Source organism: Homalodisca vitripennis, chromosome 1, assembly GCF_021130785.1.
Source record: "Homalodisca vitripennis isolate AUS2020 chromosome 1, UT_GWSS_2.1, whole genome shotgun sequence".
In the NCBI taxonomy this organism is placed as follows: domain Eukaryota; kingdom Metazoa; phylum Arthropoda; class Insecta; order Hemiptera; family Cicadellidae; genus Homalodisca; species Homalodisca vitripennis.
Window position 1 is genome coordinate 242,299,911 of NC_060207.1, and position 5,559 is coordinate 242,305,469.

The 5,559-nt window shown below is 33.4% G+C and overlaps 1 non-coding gene across 1 annotated transcript; it reads left to right on the plus strand.

The window, feature by feature from the left end:
- The first annotated feature begins 4,069 nt into the window (after positions 1-4,069).
- Trnaa-ugc lies at positions 4,070-4,140 on the plus strand. Its single transcript has one exon. It is a non-coding gene; the product is annotated as a tRNA-Ala (tRNA).
- The last annotated feature ends 1,419 nt before the right edge of the window (positions 4,141-5,559 follow it).

Genomic DNA, 5,559 nt, shown 5'->3' on the forward strand with positions numbered 1-5,559 from the left:
AAGCTCTTCTACAATCATTGAACTTTGACGACGCAAATCGGATTGTATTGGTTATTCATTTATTACACTTGAGTGGTAAATAGTTTACACCCAAGCAATAAAGGCACGCAATACAAAGAAATAAGCTATCACACAACAACACATTTGGTAATTCATAACTTTTTTAATTTACTAAATACTGTATGTCTACGTTTAACTCCAGGTGTACCTCAAGGCACTTATCTCGATCCAATACTGTTTAACTTATACATTTCTGATTTCTCCAGTTTTTTTACATACTGTATTCCGCATATGTTTGCATTTGGCGTATGAGTCTGATAAAATGGCAAAACTGTCATTAGACAATAAGAATGTTAAGTGTAGCTCAAGTTCGCCTTCCACTTAGTGCAGCGTCTAATTTCTAACGCTGTGACAGATTTGATTCCTAGAATATTGAATCAACGTCTATCAGAATCAGAAATAATTTATTTTGGTAATAACAAAAAGTTACATGAAATAACATAAGAAGATAAAATAATAATAATAATAATTATATAAAATCTCAAATTGTCAACATAGGTTTTCACATGTTTGTGCAATCTGACAGGAATTCTTAAAAAAAAACGGACATTTTTCAAGTAAATTAGTTTTAACGTTTTTTAGAAATCTTTGTGAGCTGGTTATGTTTTTCAGGTGCGGAGACACCGCGTTATAGAGCCGTAGAGCTGAACAGTGTATGCCCCTTTCAAAAATGTTCAATCTATGGAACGGGTAGACCATATTACCCCTGTGGCGGGTATTGTACTGATGATTAAAAGTGTTCCCTGCAAAAAGATGTGGGTTATTTTTTAAGAAAGTCAAAATTTCAAGTATATAGATTCATGGAAGAGTGAGGAGATTCAGTTGCTGAAAAAAGGGCTTACAGTGAGCACGATTACCCGCTGCAGACATAATGCGAACAATTCTTTTTTGGAATCTAAATACCCTTAAAATTTCACTAGAAGATCCCCAGAATAAAATAGCGTATATCAGTCTACTTTATACATAAACATAGTAAATTTTAAGGATAGTTTCTGTACCAACTGCAGGCATTAAAACTTGAAAAGCAAACGTAATTGAAGACAGCTTTGAGCATAGCGTATCTATATGTTTAGACCAGTTGAGCTTGTAATCAATGACAACACCAAGAAGAGAGGCAGACTCTGATGGGTTGATACCATTTACGCTGAAACTAGCTATATCACGAAAATTTGGTGAGAAAACCATGATTTTAGTTTTTTCTTCATTCAAGAGAAGACCATTTGACTCAAACCACTTATTTAAGGTGACACATGTCTGATTCCTAATAATTTCGAGGCTGTGAATATCACGACAAGAAGACAAAGTAGTTAGGACATCCCCATAGCAAAAGATTTCTGATTTCATATTGGAAGGAAGGTCGTTTATATATATAGAAAATAAAAAAATACCAAGTACGGGAGCCTTGAGGTACTCCTGTGCTGGTCCTCAACCACCTCTATCTGAAGAGAAAAAAAGGTCGGGATAAAAGAACCTCAAAACTAACTGACCTTGACTGCAAACGAATTTAATCAAGATGAAATAATGTCTCATTGTATTTTCAGCCATATAATTACTTAAGATTCTTATTTAATCAACCCATTTCTGCGTGATGTGCTATTAATCAGATAAACACAGACCTTCAAACTGTCATGGACTGGAATATTCCGACATGGACAGAATCCCGAGATTCAGAACTTTGCTTCACGTTCTTTTAGTTTCTACTTTTCGTGATGCTGCATTTATGCTCCCTAGTGAAGTAGTATGAAAACTACAGTCATGCTGCATTTTGCACAAGGCACTTTTGATTGGAGAACGACAGTATCTATTCGAGAGGCTCTTGTACAATGGGGAGGTTTCTGAACGAAGCACCCGCCAGGACTGAAAGCTTCATTTTCCAAAGGTGAGGCTGAAAGCCCTGAGTGCTTTAACCTCGTTATTGTTATTGTCAAAATACCTATCATTATTAATATTTTAATAATACTTTGTTTCATTAGTTACTTTTAATATAAATCTTAAATTGTTATACATCCTGAAAATTTGTTGTGCAATGTATCAACAATACTAAAATATTTGTTTTTTTTTCGGCCTATTGTGTGATAATTAGTATATCCATGCTATATTAGTGATTCTCCATGCATGGTACTAAGAATTAGTTCAGGCAATTAAATATCTCAATTTTGGTTCCATTACTAATATACTTAGTACATAGCAGTGTATCCCCCACGAATATCCATGATTTAGTTTGATTTCTAGAATCATAGCAGGTATCTTTCACTTTTACTCAGGATAGATAGTTAAACGTTATTTTGTAATTTTTCAAAACTTTAATTCATATGTCAGATAAACTTCGTCACCGAGTGATTTATACATTTTCTCTGCAAAAATAACTAGTGATTGGTTGGATCATCTTATTAAAGTAAGAGTATAGCGTTTTACTATTACTAGGTTACACGAAATGGAAGTTAAAATAATAGTACAATTACTATCTAGGTTATCATCTTATAAGATGTCTTAAACGGAATAAAATACATATCATAGGTACCGGTACCCGACGCAATTTGGACGGCAAACAAAATCATATCAATTTTTTAGAAGTTTTAAAGAACTTTTTTAAAGGTAACTAACAAGTAAGTAGTACATATTTAATACAGCAATAATAAAAAAAAATTTTAACATAATAATAGTGTGTATAAAAAGTTTTATCAAAATTATAATATGTTTCTCGAAATTGATTAAGACTGAAGTCACCAAATAATTATAGTAATCTATACTGACAACTTCTAGACTAATAAATGAAATTCGCAACAGTGGGATGGGTAAAGTGCACTTCATTCTGATACTGGCTTGAATTTACTCCCCCAGGGACATAAATATCGGAAAATATCTTTCGCGGAAAGTGGCAGACGTGCAATAACAGATATTTATTACGTTATTACTATCTCCCTTCCATATTTCTTCAATTGGACTGCAATACTCTTTCAAATACTGGAAAGTGTAAGTAAATTTAAAAAAAGGTTGAAATTTATGTGGAGCGTTGGATTTTAAAATTAAATTATTTCATCTTCATATTCCGATTTGGTTTTTAATATATATATAAACTAATTTAACACTAGAACATATTAAATAAATTATTTGTACATACGTTATATCACACTTGTTATATAAACCAAACTTGTGAATTTATAATGTTATTCATTGTTCTTTAGAATGTTATATGCAACAGTAATATTTTTATTACAAATCCTTACTCATAATCTCTAGTACTAATCTATATCCTCAATAACTCTCGCGTCCCTCTCAATACAACCCAAAACCATTAGTGTACAGGTAGGTTTCCATTGGAATTCCTAATTTGTGCAAAATTCATTCCAAGCATAACGGAATAACTGAGTGTGAATATTGCCTTTTGCGAGAAATCTCCATTTAGGTATTTTAACTTATCTCACTATACAAGTCTAAAGGCAATTCATCTCCAACAAAATGAACTACTGTTTAACATTGATTGCAAAACGTTTTCTCTGGGGTTAGGTATAGACCTTACTACGAACTCCCGTGCATTTTACTCCAAAGTAGAATTGATCAGGCATCTTCCCGTTGACACGAGTTTATATGTGCTCCTAAGGAATGCAAGAGTTTTTTGGGCGATTAACTATATATTTTCCTCCACGTATTATTCACAGAATATTTGAACATTTTTAGAGTCAAGAGGAAATCTTCTATTACTTCTGGTAGAGATATTGTTGCTAAAATCTTTGGACTTTTTCTAAATTGAAAATTAAAAAGTAACTTAACTTACAAAAGTTATATAATAGAAAATATTACAGAACAATAAAACGAGAAATATTTTCCACAAAGGGTCTTCGCCTGTGTGTGAAAAGGGCTTAATACGGAAAGTACAGATATCTTGTATATAAACCTTACATACATATATACTTTAATTTGTATAAATGGTAATAGCCTTATTTAATTTCAATAAAAATTGAATCACAAAAAGTACTTGCTCCGCCGGGAGTGAACCGGAAAAAGTAAGCGCTCTGTGGTGTAATGGTAGCACATTCACCCTGCAAGTGAGAGATCCGGGTTCGATTCCCGGCGGAGCAAGTACTTTTTGTGATTCAATGTTTATTGAAAGTAAATAAGGCTATTGCCATTTATACAATTTAAAGTAAATAAAAGTCGTTAGACAGGTATTTGGTCTTCCGATCATAGGTTAGTTTGCTTATTTAAACGCATATGTGACAGATACGGCCAAATACAAAATAATTTAATCGGAAAAAGTAAGCGGTCTGTGGTATAATGGTAGCACATTCACCCGGCAAGTGAGAGATCCGGGTTCGACTCCCGGCGGAGCAAGTACTTTTTGTGATTCGATGTTTATTGAAATTACATACATATAAATATACATGTTCAATATCTGTGTCCACGTCGCTTTACCCGATCAAGGACTGAAGTGGCTGATTACAACCTCTACCTCAGTAACACATCGGTAGAAAGAGTTCACACAGCCTACTGCCAGGAGAGGACCGAGATTCTCCCATGGACGTTCGGCACTCTCAAGACTATCCTCGACTGTATCGATCAAACTTCAGACAACCTCTCATAAAAAGAAGAAGATGGAAAATGTGTTAAGAGGAAATATTAAATATTTAAAGAGAGGCTTAAAGACAGAAGAGAGATATTTTTAATGTGTGAAAAGACCACTAGAAACTCCAGTGCAGAAAATACAAGAGGGAAGCCAAGGGTGGTCAGCAAAGTAAAAAGGTGTGAGATCTCATTTTAAAGAGAAACAAAATAAGATCCAGTGGAAAAACCTGTCACAAGTAAGTAGAAGTAATGCCATACTCAGCTCGGATAACACCTAGGTCGCTGTCCACGTACTTATAAAAAATATGAACCCCAGGGGGGAAATAAATATAATAACATACAACTGTGTAAATATACTGTTTTGGTCAAGAAATAAGATTATTGCCGCTATATTAAAGAGCCCAATTTTAAATACTACGAATAATTCTAAATATGAATACCTTGTACTAAAATTTTATGTATTAATTATTTAATTATATTGAATCATAAATATTAATGAATATTTGGCAAATAAGTTGTAATTTAATTGGTTTGAATATTTAAGTTTTTAATATTTCATTTAGTACCAGTTTCTTCTCCTCATTTAATCATGGTCTTTGCAAATGAGATAAGAGTATACACAATGGCATCATGCAAAATTCATACAAGAGTATCTTCTTGACGACACAGACCGATACACTGTGGTTACTCCCCCACTTGTAAAACTCGACACTACCACCTTTCTGCCACGGGCAGCTCCCGTGGAATATTCCTATGCTCAATGATATAGAATTATCTTAAAGTTTAATGCAAGACAGCTATGGAACATTCCATAAGTTTTGAAGAAGTTGGTAAACTAAACCGCATCCTTCAGAATTAATTAATATAGTAAGGCTCTCACAAACATACACAAGTCCATCCAAATTATTGGCAATCAACTGTGTGAAACCGTTTCCT